This window comes from Arvicanthis niloticus, chromosome 2, assembly GCF_011762505.2.
Source record: "Arvicanthis niloticus isolate mArvNil1 chromosome 2, mArvNil1.pat.X, whole genome shotgun sequence".
NCBI classification, from domain to species: domain Eukaryota; kingdom Metazoa; phylum Chordata; class Mammalia; order Rodentia; family Muridae; genus Arvicanthis; species Arvicanthis niloticus.
The window spans coordinates 14,237,966-14,254,258 of NC_047659.1; the positions used below are offsets into that span (position 1 = coordinate 14,237,966).

The following is a 16,293-nucleotide window of genomic DNA, read 5'->3' on the forward strand; positions in this document are numbered from 1 at the left end:
TAGAGTTTTTGAAATCCTTGAAATACATGGTACTGGTTAATTTTTCAATGTAGTATGAGATCAAACCTCAATTTAACATCTTCTTGAATAAATTATGAGGAATTTATAAAAGTTTATTCATTTTTCCCCTATTTTCTAATTTAATTGCATCATGAATTTATACATATCAATATTATTTCTTTTGTATATAATATACTTATTAGTTTCACATGAAAATATGTATCATCAGACTATCTGTTTAGAATCTGGGGATTTATGTCTTACTTTATGGGAAGTAAATATAATATATAAGTATATAATGTATATAATATATAGCACAGAGAACATGATTTACATATTAAGCACATTATATATATAACATATACCATATAGGTCAATAATTTATATACTATATTTCAAATTTTCCACCCACAGGCCATTAAAAGTGGTTTTGCAATCAGCAAATGTTATAAGCAAAATTTACTTAAAAATATACATACATTGCACAGATATTTGTTTCCATAAATATATAAAATAAGTAAATTTTTCTTTATATAAGCAACTGAATTGAATTCAGTTCATTATCAGAGAATGACCTAGTATATTATTTACTTATATAGTAATATTTCTTCAACTCTAGAATACGGTATTATTAGGTAGTAGTTTCATTTTTATAGTAAAAAAAAAAAAAAACCCTTAGAAATTATCTAAGTATCTCTCAGGTGGCAAATGTTAATTAGATTGTTTTTTGCATATTGTGGAATAAGAAACAAGTAAGTTAGTGGCATATACAACTTTGTCTTAGTGCTTCTAGCTGTGAGGAGACATGAGGTCCATGACAACTCTTATAAAGAAAGATATAATTGGGGCTGGATTACAGGTTCAGAGGTTTAGTTTATTATAATCATGGCAAGAATGGTGGCATGCTGATGGACATGGTGCTGGAGAAATAACAGAGGATTTCTGGATTTCTATTTCTGGATTTACCAGCTGTAGGAAGAGAGAGACACTGTACCTGGCACAGTGAACATCAAAGCTCATGTTCAGAGACGCACTTCCTTAAACAAGGCCACACTTAATCTCTGTCAAGTAGTGGGACTCCTTAATGACTAAGCATTCAAATCTATGAGCCCATTAGGGCCATTCTTCTTCAAACTAACACAACAATACAATTTTTTTTCAGGTTATTGAATAAAATTTAACCAGAAAGTGTTTGGTTTCTTCTATAACACATGTGCCAATATTACACCAGAGAGCATATCTTGTCAATCTAATTGTTATTGTAGCTCACAGGTTTTTACAAATGGGTAAAACTGAAGATTTCTTTTTTTTTTTTTTTTTAGCTAGGACCAAGTACATGGTCTTTAGCAATAAAGTCTTACCAACAGCAATGACAGCACCCTTTAAAGTTTATGGGTCTGAGACTTCACAAGTCAAGAACTTTTAAAAAGGTAATATATTGTAATCACTAGAAAAATAGAAAAATACCTATACCAGAAGAATAAAATGCCATCCAGTAACCTGATAATGCAACTCAAAGAATAAGAAAAGCAAGAACAAATCAAATCCCAAATTAGTAGAAAAAAGAAAATAATGCATCAGTTGAGCAGAAATAAATGAAATAGACACTGCAAAGAAAATAGAAAATATCAAGATAAAAATGATGTTTTTAAGGGTTTAAACATATTTTGATGAACATTTGGTAGAGTAACTCCCCAAGAAAGAGAGACAATAAATAATTGAAATTAGAGATGAAAAAGAAGACATTTTAAATAATACTATAGAAATTAAAAAAAGACTACCAGGGAGTTTCATGAACAGTTTGTCAATTAAAAAAAAAACCTAAATGAAATGTATAGAGGATAAACAAATTTTTGTTTCATGACTTGTTGTATATGAAAAATGAGTGGTTGGTTATTAAGTACTAAGACATTTTTGGATCAAGGTATGGATAGTTGAAGAAGGATAGGATTAATATGGTTTAGAGGACAATGTGAAAACCTAGACATCTGAAAATAGTAATGTCAATTGTTAATTCACAGATTCATAAACTTAAATATTTCATGAAGGCTGGAGAGATGGCTCAGAGGTTAAGAGCACTGGTTGCTCTTCCAGAGGTCCTGAGTTCAGTTCCCAGCAACCACATGGTGGCTCACAACCATCTGCAATGGGGTCCGATGCCCTCTTCTGGTGTGTCTGAAGACAACTACAGTGTACTCATATACATAAAATGAATACATAATAAATAAATACTTCATGAATGTAGGAATAGAGGGAGGTGAAATGATATTCTTCAGTCTGAGAAAAATATTATGTTAGCTCTAGGCAGGTCAAATGTAGCATTATCTTCAGGACAAATGATGATCTGGTATGACAGTAGGACCCAGAACATATTCAAAGTCTAAATCTTTTTATGAGATTGTTTCATTCTAATATCAGTTCAAAGGGCTAGAGAGATGGCTCAAAGTTTGAGAACATTGGCTGCTCTTACAGAGGACCTGTTTGTTCCCAAACCCCACATGGCAGCTCACAACCATGTATAACACTGGTCCCAGGGGATCCAATGTACACTTTCTGCCTTCTTCAGTATCAGGCACATGGTACACAGATGTAAACAAAACTTTATTTTGTTTGCAGGCAAAAACTCATACATATAAAATAAATCTTAGAAAATCAATTTAAAATATAGATTTAGTATAAAAAGATTCATAATATTTATGAAAATGTACAGGATTTTATCTGAAAATGTGAGTACGTGTTATTGATACTCTACCAGGCACTGAAGAAATGAAGCTGAGAGGAATGGTATAGATTTAAAAGAGTTTTCTAAGGGCTGAGTATAAAAATACATCAAATGTATCTACATTGAATTTATATCTACTTGAAGTGGTTATTTAATAGTGTTATGAGGAATATACAATGAAATATAACCTGGATCAGTCTTGGACAGGAGTATGATATTTCATAGAAATATTTCTTTTTCTAGGGACCCTTTTTTTAAAAAAAAAAAACTAGATAATTAAAGTGACCTGTTTATAGTGCTTTTGAGATAAGATGGAATTTAGGAGGCTGGAGATACAGCATAGTTGTCAAAGAGTGTATACTATTCTTGTATCGGATCTGACTTCAGCTCTCATCACCACATCAGACAGTGCACAACCACCTGGGACTCCAGCTTTAAGGGATCTGAAACCTCCTTCTTGGTTCTGTGGGCTCATTTAATAAAAAGACATAAAATTTCCAAAATAAGCAATCTCAGTTTAGAAGAGTCTTTATTATCCTCTATAGCTTATTTTTGTGGACTCTGGACAACATTTTCCCCAACACAAATTTAGAAGGCAACGAACCTTTGAATTGCCAATTTTCTGTTGGCTGCCTTGTGGTTATTATTGTTTTTCCTCAAAGGTGAACTCCCTTATGCCTGCTTCAGTAAGAGATTTCTTCCCCAGGGAGCCAGAGGAAATGTAGTAATTATATCTTGTTTGTCTCTAGGTCAAAGCTGAAGATGGTGGGATTATTCTCTGAATCTTCCACATTGTTTAAGTTAAAATCACTCACTATATTATGACCTGCAAATACAAGGATATGGTATAAATAGAGTGTCTTGATTTGGCTATAAACCTATTCAATCAAAGTGGAACTTTGAGCATCTTAGAAGCCACCCATTTCACTGTGCCTTTTGCCTTTTGGGGAGAAATGGAGGAATCAGCACATACATTGTGGATGAAGGCAAGTGTGTTCAGTAAGGGGTCTTGTCAGGGCAGGTGTTATATTGATATTACATTATGATGTTTGTGCACTGATGTGCAGATGTGAGCATGTCTAGAATGTATTACTGGTTTCTGATGTCTCCTCCAAAAACCATAGCAGGGCAGTTACTTCTACTGAAAACAGCTCATCTTGAACTAGTATGCACTAAAAGCTTGAAAAGATAGGGTCATATCAAAACTCTACATAAAATAATTTCTCTTAAACTGATATTTATATCAACTTTTTCAAAGGATGGCAGGAAAGCTTTGTCTTGTTTACCTTTAACCATTATGGTCTGACTACAAAACAGGTATTTTTTCCTAACTACTGCAACAACATTTATTCATAATCCTGTGTTCAGTTTTCCCACATTATAATTCAATCTGTACTATTAAGTTTTAAAATATTTTTCAGTTACTTCTTATTTGAACCTCTTTTTTGTTTGTTTTTGTTTTGTTTTATATTCAAGACAGGGTTTCTCTGTGTAGTCCTGGCTGGCCTGAAACTCACTCTGTAGATAAGACTGGTCTTGAATTAAGAGATCACTTGCATCTTCCTCCCTAGTTCTGGGATTAAAGGTGTGCCAAACTTGCTAGTAATCACTCTTTTGAAATTAAAAAATTGAGTTTTTTCACCCAAGTACTGTATTTAATATTGTTTATGAATGTGTCAGTGGCAGGTTCTCCTCTAGCATCCTTGAGCTCACAAGCCATGGGCAGCTGGATAAATTTACAACACCAAGAATGAATTCCCTCCCGCTGAGTGAGCCTTACGTTCAATTAGACAGCTATTGGTAACATTTAAGACACATATGTCTTTGAAGATACCTTAGCACACTGACAACTAGGTTTATATTGACAACTGGGTTTTGCAGTTGTCATACCTGAGTATAAATATTGATTGCTTTCTCTATTGGCAGCTTTTATGGCTTGTTCTATGGTCTATACCATGAAAGTTAATCTTCATTTGGCAGAGTCTATGTCAGTTCTGGTTGATTTCTCCAATTCTTGGGTCCAAAATGGTGGTGTCTTCAGCACCAGTATCTTAACTTCAAGTTCTGTGTGACAGCCAACAGCAGTAGCCTATATTGTTTGGGGGGATTTTCTTCAACTCAGTTAAATAACTTAAAAGATGTTTTCAAGTCCTGGTACTGGCCTTTGTTAGGTAGCCTATAGTATTATTACCTAAAAGGCATAACTTTCTTCAATTCATACACACACACACACACACACACACACACTCATATATGTGGCTCTAATGTATCCATTTATATTATGAATGAAAGCTATATTGGTTTAGAATAATGCAGAGTAGTGTCATGTCTAGTGTCTATGACCTCTCCTACCATATAGTCATTCAATAGCTTCTGAAATAGGGACAATATGTTTTCATCAGTGATAAGACCCGATATGTTATCAGTCTCAGGTGTTCAGCCTTAAATATATGTACACATGAGTAACTTAACAGGCTTAATAATTTTTGTTTATTTGTTTGTGTGTATGTACTTATGGTGCATATGTAACTGTAGTAAGTCATCAATCTGAGAGAGAATAGGAGTAAAGAAGGAGCTGGGGTGGAAAAAGAAGGAATAGAAATGATGAAAATAATGGACTCATATGTGGAATTCTCCAAAAAGTTGAAATTAAAAACAAAATGCATTTTTTGTTATGTTAGCTGTTTGTGAAGTAAGTCATTTAAAATCATGAGCAGACAATCACATTCTCTGGCTTTTGAGTCATATTTATTCATCATGAACTCCTGAATCCTAAAGTGATCCAGTAATTTCTGCAGAAGATATATTGTTTTTCTAGGCAGAAAATGATTTTTTTAAAAAAAAATTCTAGACAATCACTACCCTATTGTAGTGACAGAAAATGTGAGATATTACAAGGAATGCGTAGTGATTAGTTGAAAATAGTATTTTGTGATAATCTAATTACAACAGCTTTTCATTCTTTTGTATTTCCATGGTTTTCATCTCCAGAAGAAGAAGAAAAAGCGAGCATGAGGATGGATAATGATAGCACTATGTCTGAGTTCATCCTCCTGGGACTCCCCATTCAGGCAGAGGACCAAGCTGTATACTCTGTCCTGTTCCTGGCCATGTACTTGACCACGGTGCTGGGGAACCTGCTCATCATCCTGCTCATCAGGCTGGACTCTCACCTCCACACCCCCATGTACTTCTTCCTCAGCCACTTGGCTTTCACTGACATCTCTTTCTCATCAGTCACAGCTCCAAAGATGATCATGAATATGCTGACACACAGTCAGTCCATTTCATATGCTGGGTGCATTTCACAGGTGTATTTTTTTTCTATTTTTTGGGAGCATTGACAGCTTTCTTTTGACCTCCATGGCCTATGACAGGTATGTGGCCATCTGCCACCCTCTGCACTACACTAGGATCATGAATCAGAACCTCTGTGTCCTACTGGTAGTTGTATCCTGGGTCTTGTCTAATGCTTGTGGCCTTGTACATTCCCTTCTCTTGGCTCGTCTATCTCACTTTAGAGATAATATTATCCCTCACTACTTCTGTGACCTCTCTGCCTTGCTGAAGCTGTCTAGCTCAGACACCACCATCAATGAGCTGGTCATCCTTCCCGTAGGTACAATAGTCATTACCCTGCCTTTTATATGCATTCTGGTCTCTTATGGCCGTATTGGAGTCACCATCTTGAAAACTCCCTCCATCAAGGGGATTTGCAAAGCCTTGTCCACATGTGGCTCTCACCTTTGTGTAGTTTCTTTGTACTATGGAGCTATTATTGGCCTTTACCTAGTCCCCTCTTATAATAACACTAATGACAAGAATGCCATTGTAGCTGTGATGTATAGCCTGGTCACACCCATGCTGAATCCCTTTATCTATAGTCTGAGGAACCGAGATATGAAAGGAGCACTGAGAAATATCCTCAGTAGAACAAAATGCAGTACATTTTTCTTTTCATTAGCTGGCTAGGAATCTTCCTTGATTGACACATTTAATATTTTTCTCTGGCATTTTTTTCTATAATATTTTAATCTAACCTTCTTGTTAATATCTTGGATGTTACTCTTACCTCTTTCTCAGTCTTGATAATCTTGGGAAAGAGTTTTTCCAACATAGATACAAAAACATTGTCTCTATATTTCCCTTTGCACATGGTACTTACCACAGTTTAAAATTTAACCTCCGACTTGTGTTTTCAGTTGGATAGCTCATAGCTTTTGGAGCAAAATATTTCTTTTTCAGTACAAGAAAAATTCTTTGTATAGGTTTGTTTTTATGTTTTTAAAAGTTTTTGAGAGTCAGTGTCTCTTTATGTTACTCTAGATGTTCTAGAATTTGCTATATAGGTTAGGGTTGCCTTGAACCTATAGTGATCTGCCTACCTCTGCCTCCTGAGTACTGGAATTAATGACATGAAACACTATGCTTAGCTTGATCTTATTTTTTAATGTTTAATTTGACAGTGTTTTGAATTTTCTGCTGGTAATAAGCATAATCAGATACTGTACCTCAGAGACACCACCAATGAACTGGTTATGTTCACTGCAGGGTGGGGTTCATCAGCCTGCTATTAATATGCCTTCTGGCCTCTTATGTACACATTGTAGTCACCATCCTGAGTGCTCCATCTGTCTATGGAAATTTTCTAACCTATTTTTTGTAGTCCACTTTTCATTTAAATTGACAAATGAAGTTACAATCTCTATGATAAAGGTGGTTCCTATGTACATATGTGTTATGTCATGTGAATGGGACTATCTCCTAAAGGTTTTTTTTCCTATTTTGTGGTATAAACACTCAGAGTTCATTCATGTACTACTTTTATACTATTCATTGCATCATTATCATCCCTTGTCTGCCTATTATGCAGTCAACCCCACAGTTTCTTCCTTCATTCAAATTTCACATACATGCCAACCTTTCCTTCTTCCCACATTGTTTGCTCATCATTTTGCAATTTGTTCTTCATTGTTGATTTTTTGCAATACATTCTCAGATTGATATTATTGATATTAACTATGCCATCACCTCCTTTTTTCTTCCAAACTCAATGGCCTATTGATATTAGGTTGACTAAATGGGCACAGGTTCAATGTGGTGAACACGGCTTTGGAAACCTGTTTGTTTAGAATGGTCAAGTTTATGTGAAATATAGAAGTGAGAAGATAGAGTTTAGAATGGCCTTTTATATGGTGCTGTAATTTTGTGTAATCAGTCTGTTCTCTATAGGAGTTGGGTACCCAAGGCTGTGGGCTGGAGAATGGGCATGAAGAGCATTCAGAAATGTAGGCAATCTGGCCAGAGCCTAAACAGTTCTGTAGCTTAACTTAGGGTAACTAAGAGCTATAGGTAGTTAATGGCTTTTGGAAGAAGAATTATCAGTCTTCTACAAGAGCATCCCCCAATAGCGTATCCAATTCCAAATGATCAGCCCTAAACACATGCACATATGAGAAATACCAAACAACCAGTTAGCCAGCCAAACAGCCAGCCAAACAGCCAGCCAAACAGCCAGCCAGAGACACATACACATAAAATCATCAAACAATATATCTCTCTATAACTATACTTATATCTACTATCTATCTATCTATCTATTCATCTATTTATCTATCTATGTATGCATCTATCCATCTATCATATATATGTTGATTATATATATATATATATATATATATATATATATATATATATAAAATATGAGGTTATGCATTTGAATAGGAAAGGTGAGATGGGAGGAGTAGAAAGAAGGAAGAGGGAAGGTGTGGAAATGATGTAAATTCAACACTTGTATGAAAATCTGAAAATGTTAAACTACAAAATTTAATCCAACTATACTGTGTTGTAAAATAAAATGAGCTCCACACTTAATTCCACAAACACATTGTCCTCTATTTCCATCTGAAATGATGAACCTGTGCCTTTGATCTTGGAAAACCTCCTCTGCTCAGATAAGGATACTTAGCTTTACCAATAGTAGTCAATTAATCTGACAGATATTTTCATATTTAGGGATTATTATAAAGAGAGAGATTCAAGTAGAGAGAACTCAGTTACTCTTTTGCTGATACTCAAGCAATTTTAGTGGATGTGCTTCTCAGACCATTGTGTGTAAAATTGAATCCTTAGACTGGTGTACCAGTTGGGAACTTCTGAAAACTGAGTTACTCAGCTTCCTGTATTGAATTCTAAGAAGAAATTGAGCATTTTTGGAGTTACTCACTCCAAAAGTTACCAGTTGTGGTGAGACAGCCACTAGACAAGAATTGCCTATTTCCATTTTTACAGACAAATTACTGTCCAGAAAAGGACACACTTGCAGAATAGTCGACTGATTATATCTGCCTAGACAGCATAATCGGCCCTTAATAATTCTGCAGCACTAAGGTCTGTCAGATGATCCTGGGCCAGAAGGCAGAAGAACAGATGCTCCGTTTTGTAGTAGAGGGAGTGTCCAGGTGTTCAGAGGTCTCTATAAATTGGCTAAGGTTTAGAAGCTATGTTTTGTGCTTCCCACAATTATAGTTAACTCAGTCATTCTGGATTTCTGATGGGGTTGAAAACTTATAGCCTCATAGCCAATCCTGTCTATTTACCTTGAGAGAAAAGATTTGAGTGGGAGGTTTTCAGCTGACATTCATTCTAAAGCCAAGAAAAAAGCCAGGTTCAGAACTAAGTGTTTTAGTTAGGATAGATGAGAGAAGTTCTGCTTAGTCAACAAAATGATGGACTGGGTATTAGGACTATCTTGTACCTCACTGATACAAATTGGCATAATTATGCTCTAATTGTATTTTGAGAGAGAAGTTTTATTTTAACAGGAAGGGTGATATGTAGGAGGAGCTAAGGTGGGAGGAATACTGAGAGGAAGAGAAGGAGTCAGGAGAGGAGGAGAAGAAGGAGAGGAGAAGCTAGGTGATGAGAGAGAGAAAGGGGGGGGGGGGAGACAGGGAGGCAGATGTTCATCTGTCTCCACCAGTCAAAAATAGTTGATATATCTAGGTTGGGTAGTGGGTTACACCTGTGATTGAGCATTACCAAACTTATAAAGCCTTTGATCAACTTTAAAAAAAAAGAGTATAAATGCAAAAAGGAAAGGGAGGCATGGGATAGGGGTTTTCTGGGGCAGGGGGATGGGGCAAGGGGATGGCATCTGAAGTGTAAATAATAATCCAATAAAAAAGAAAAAAAGGTCATAATGTATCAGCCTTGTAATTAATGGGTTCATTCAAATGCCTTTGCTGGATGATGTCTGTTATTTGATCCATTCATTTACTTTGCAAGTTCATTGCATGGAAATAGATATGTAGTTTTGTGAGTTTATCGTAGTTTCATTTTTCTTGTATTTCTTAATTACTGTGTTTGTTTTATGCCACTAACAGGAAGCTGTATCATTCCTATTAGTGTTCACAGGTTGAGGCACACATGTGTCATAATTCCTGACAGTCAATAATTAAAGTATTTAAATAAAGTTGTGTCTGTGCTACAAAAAAAGAAAACTGAGTCACTTCTTTTGACACTGACATTTTAATTTATACTTATAAAAATTGAGATAACTTATAAGAAAACTAATATACACATAGTATTCACCATTAAAATATATATGCATATATTTTGCGTTATACATATATATTCATATATATGGAATTTGAATTAATATTATTAAAATATTCATTTAAAAATCACTAGGCATAAATGATACAAAGCAATGTTAACAGTGCTAAAGTTCCATTGGTCCCTTGTCAGTTATATCTTCTCTACCCTTTAAGATAGTGTCTTGACTGTTTTATTTTTATCAGTGTTATTAATTATATGAAGTCATGATTTTTTGTTCATTTGTTTTTGTGACAGGGTCTCATCACATAGTCTTGGACACAGACATAGAAAGCTGTGAACACCACAGCCACTTAGACAAGATTGGGTCTCTAATTTATACAGATCATGTAGATTATGTAATTCATATAGACTAGGCTAGTCTTTAGTTCATAAGGATCTGCCTGCCTCTGTCTCTTGAGTGCTAGTATTAAAAACATCCACCACCATGACTGTCTCAAAGTGATGTGTTTTAAGTTACTTTTGTAATATAATTTAGTTTGAGGACGCTGATCTCCTCTCTTACATTCTCTTCCATTTACTCATCACATTGCTAAAAGTCCTCTTTTTGGTTTTATGTCTTCTGTTTTTCAAAATTCCATATGAGAGAAAAATTGTGAGGCTTGTCTTTGGGAGTCTGGGTCACCTAACACAATAATATTGAACTCTATTCATGCCCTACATGTGACATGATTTATTTCTTTATTAACAAATAACTTTTGGCTATTCTCTTTTATTAAATAATACTTTGAATTTATTCTTTGAACATTTCATACATGTTTGTAATGTATTTTGATCATACAAGTCTTCCAGTACCTACCTCTAGCTCCTCCAGTGAGAAAGGTAACATGTCTGTCTCCCTTACAGAGTCCCAGTAGTACTTACTGCCCATATGTTCAAGTGTGTGGGACCATCCACTGTATCCCAGGGAACTTAATAGTGACAAGACTTGCAAAGAAACTTGACCATTCCTCATTAGCTATCACCTGCTTATACCTACTATGACAGGGCTGGGACCTCTGGAACACCTCCTCTATCTATTCTGGAATCCTAACTTGATTGATCTTGTATGAATCTTATGCAGCTAAGGCAAACATAGCTTATGTGCATTCACATGTGCAATGGCCATGTGAACTCTCAGAGTTATTTTCAGGACTTTGGCCTGTTAGAAACGTCTGCATTAACCACTACACTGAAGAAAGATTCTTTGTTTAAGGGTGAGAGCAGCACAAATCTATGTGTATAAATATAAGTATTTGAAAGCAGTTTGACAATACAACTATTTAGAAAAATAACAATAGAATATTCCCCTTTAAGGCCCATGAGCTCTTCTGACGTGGGCTTTTGGAATTTACAGTACCATGCATGAAAAACTACTTGTGGAATATATTAGTTATTTGTGTATTACCAAGTATTTAAATGCTTGAGACTATGGTGGGAAACAGTCAACATTCAAACCACTGTGCTCTACTCCTTGGACCCCATAGTAGTCTTCTGGCCATAGTAGTCTTTTGTTCATAGTAGTCTTCTGGCATATAATAATGCAAAATGTATTTAGTTCAACTTTTAAAAGTCCCCATTTATGTTTATCACTCGACATAGTTTAAAAATCTAAAGTGTCTTCTGATACACAAGGCAATCTCTTCATTGTTTCTCTCTGAAAAATCAAAAAGCAAATAAAATATTTCCAAAATACTACCACATGGAATATACATTACCATTTCAAAAGGGAGTAATGAGGGCATAGTGGGAAAAACTGGATCAAAACAAGACTGAAACCCAGTAGAGAACTCAAGATACTGTAGCTCTATTGGCTATCAAGGGGATTAGATGGTTATCTTCATCCAGCTTTTCTGTCTGCATTGTACAACTCTGTTTTTGGCTGTATATTCCCTGATTGTAGCTATCATTGGCAGATATACTAAGGTATTGACATTTTTAACAACTTAAGGGCTTCCAACACAAACAAGGCTTAGCTTCACACAATGGCCTCTCAGGGACTCTTTACAGGAACTCACCTGTAATATTCTTCCTGCCCTCAGTGTCTCAATAAAACTACAGAATGGTGTTCCATGACTCTATTCCTGCATCCTTGCCATATAGATGACATTGACAAGTTTGCCTGTCAGTTTGGTACAGATTATGTCCCTCCTGAGCCATATTTGTGGAGGTTTCTATTTGTTGTTGGGCAGGAAATCCCTTCTGCCTTTTACCTCACAGGTGAAAGAGTATCTGGGTGGGCTCTCACTCTGAGGGCACACTTCCCTTTATTCCAGTGCAAATCAGGACTTCTTTTAATGATAACAATTTCCTTAACATTTTCAGCATCCCTCCTAGCACAAGCTTTAGCCATAACATTATGTTTTCCAGTGTCCTTTCCTTTCCCAACTGTACCAATTGTTTATCTGTCTGCCTCCTGCATTTTTTCATTATAAATCTGCATAAGAGTAATTATGAGTTCCTACACAGCACAGTCAATTTTAGGCTATCTTGTAATCTCCTCTGAAAAAGAAATCATTCCGTGACTTTTAAATTTAGCCCTAGGCAGGCTCTAAGACAGTTGTAGAATGCAGCCACAGTTTTGCCAAAACATGCCATGAATGTTTTCTAGCCTATTTGTCAATATTGTTCCTCTCTGAAATCTCTTGCTCCAGATGTCTACTATCTTCACAGCAATTGAGGCTTCTGTGTTCTAAGGTCCTACTAGAATGTCCCCTTAATATTAGCTTATAGTATCTACTTGTTTTTGTCCAAAGTTCCACAGTCTTCTAAATTTCACTAAAAGCACTATGGCAATGTCTATCATAGCAATATCCCACTCTTTTTTTAAAAAGTTACTTATTTTTATTATTTAAAAAAATCATTTCATCTGTTTACACCTCAAATGATATCCCACTTCCTGGTCATGCCTCTACAACGCCCCCATCCCACATGCATACTCTTTTCTCCCCTTTGCCTCTATGAGGGTGCTCCCTACCACCACCTCCTCCTGCCTCACTGCTTCCCCTATGCTGGGGCATCAAACCTCTACAGGATCAAGGGCCTCCCCTCAAATTGATGTCAGACAAGGCCATCTTCTGCTACATATGTGTCTGAAACCATGGATTCTTCACTGTATACTCCTTGGTTGGTGGTCTAGTCCCTGGGAGCACTGGGTGATATGGCCAGCCAAAATTGTTCTTCCTATGATGTTGTATCAACCCACTAGTCCTCTAGGCTTTCTGTCAGCTTTCCTACCAGCATCTTCAAGCTCAGTTTGATTGTTGCCTCTAAGCATCCACATCTGCATTGGTCAGTTGCTGGCAGATCCTCCCAAGGAACCACTACACTAGGTTCCTGTCAGCAAATGCTTCTTAGCAACAGCAACAGTGTAAGGGTTTGGTGTCTGCAGACAGGATGAATCTCAGGTAGGGCAGTCCCCATATGGCCCTTCATTCAGTATTTGTTCTATTTTTTTTGTCCTAGTCTTTCCTTTCGACAGGAACATTTTTGGGTTAAAAACTTTGAGATGGGTGGGTGGCCCGGTCCATCAACCAAGGGCCATGACTATCTACTGGAGGTGGTCTCTACAAGTTTTATCTCCTAAAGTTATCCTGGGTGGGTCCTGGGAGACTCTTGCTTCCTTGGCATCTGGAACCCAACAGTGGCTATCCCTAGTTCCTCATCTCTCACTGCTACATTTTCTGACCCTCTGTACATCTCTCCTGTCCCCTTTAGTACCTGATATTGGCCCCTTATTTCTTCCCCCTCCTCTCTTCCTCCCAGGTACCCTCCTCCCTCCACCTCCCCAAAACATCATGTTTCCCCCTTCAATGCAAGACTGAAGTATCCACACCCTGGTCTTCCTTCCTCCTATGTGTCATATGGTTTGTGAACTGTATCTCAGGTATTCCAAGTTTTTGGTCTAATATCCACTTATCAGTGAGTGCATTCCATGTGTGTTCTTTTGTGAATGGGTTACCTCACTAAGAATGACACTTTCTAGTTCCATTCATTTGCCTAAGAATTTTATGAAGTCATCATTTTTAATAGCTGAGTAATACTCCATTGTGTAAATGTACCACATGTTCTGTATCAATTCCTCTGTTGAGGCATATCTGGGTTCTATTTAGCTTTTGGCTATTATAAATAAGACTGCTAAGAACATATTGAAGCATTTGTCCTTGATTTAAAGTTCTCTTTCTTTGTGTGGTTTAGGTATGAGCATAATTGTGGCTTCATAAAATGAATTAGGTAATGTTTTTTCTGTTTCTATTTTGTGTAATAGTTTAAAGAGAATTGGTATTAGGTCTTCTTTGAAGATCTGATAGAAATCTACACTATAACCATCTAGTACCAGGTTTTTTGGTAGGGAGACTTTTAATGACTGTTTCTATTTCTTTCGGGGATATGGGACTGTTTAGATGGTTTACCTGGCCATGATTTAACTTTGGTATCTGGTATCTGTCTAGAAAATTGTCCATTTCATCCAGATTTTCCAATTTTGTACCACATATTCTGAGTATAGGCTTTTGTAGTAGGATCTGAAAAAAACACCAGAAAGCCCACATACACCTGGAAACTTGTACCTTGTTCTACTCAATAACAACTTGGTCAAGGAAGAAATAAAGAAATTAAAGACTTTTTAGAATTTAATGAAGTTGAAGGCACAACATACCCAAATTTATGGGACACAATGAAAGTAGTACTAAGAAGAAATCTCATAGGTCTGAATGCTTCTAAAAAGAAACTGGAGATAGCACATTTGAAAACTCTAGAATAAAAAGAAACAAATACACCCAAGAGGAATAGACAGCAGGAAATAATCAAATGCAGGGCTGAAATCAGCCAAGTAGAAACAAAAAGAACTATACTATCAGCAAAACCAGGAGCTGGTTCATTGAGAAAATCAATAGGATAGATAAACCCTTAGCCATACCAACAAGAGAGCACACAGTCAGTATCCAAATGAACAAAATAAGAACTGAAAAGGCAGATATATCAACAGAACCTGAGGTAATTAAAAAAAATTATCAGATCCTACTACAAAAGCCTATACTCAACAAAACTGGAAAATCTGGATGATATGAACAATTTTCTAGACAGGCACCAGGTACCAAAGTTAAATCAGGATCAGAGAAACCATCTAAACAGTCCCATAACCCCAAAAGAAATAGAGGCAGTCATTAAAATTCTCCCTACCAAAAAAGCCTGGAACCAGATGGTTTTAATGCATCATTTTATCAGACCTTCAAAGAAGACCTAATGTCAACACTCTTCAAACTATTCCACAAAATAGAAACAGAAGGAACACTAAACAATTTGTTCATGAAGCCATAGTTATGCTCATACCAAAACCACACAACGACCCAACAAAGAAAGTGAACTTCAGGCAACTTTGTCTTAAGAATATTGATGCAAAAATACTGAGTAAAAAGTCTCACAATCTGAATCCAAAAACACATCAAAATGATCATTCTCTATAATCCAGTAGGCTTTATCCCAGGGATATAGGAATGGTTCAGTGTATGAAAATCCATTAATGTAATCTATTACATAAACAAACACAAAACCCCCCACATGGTCATTTTATTAGATGCTGAAAGATCATTTGACAAAATTCAAGATTTCTTCATGTTAAAGTCTTGGAAAGATAAGGAATTCAAGGCTCATACCTAAACATTGTGAAAGCAATATACAGCAAGCCACTAGCCAACATCAAATTAAATGGAGAGAAACTTGAAGCAATCCCACTAAGATCAGGGACTAGACAAGGCTGCCCACTCTCACCTTACCTATTCAATATAGTACTGGAAGTCCTAGCTAGAGCAATTAGACAACAAAGGGAAGTCAAAGGGATACAAATAGGAAAGAAAGAAGTCAAAATTTCACTCTTTGCAGATGATATGATAGTATACTTAAGTGACCCTAAAATTTCCACCAGAGAACCCCTAAACCTGATAAACAACTTCAGTAAAGTGGGTGAATATAAAATT

General features: G+C 36.2%; 1 pseudogene; it reads left to right on the forward strand.

The window, feature by feature from the left end:
* The first annotated feature begins 5,733 nt into the window (after nt 1–5,733).
* Nucleotides 5,734–9,418, forward strand: LOC117702879 (olfactory receptor 1J21-like; annotated as a pseudogene).
* The last annotated feature ends 6,875 nt before the right edge of the window (nt 9,419–16,293 follow it).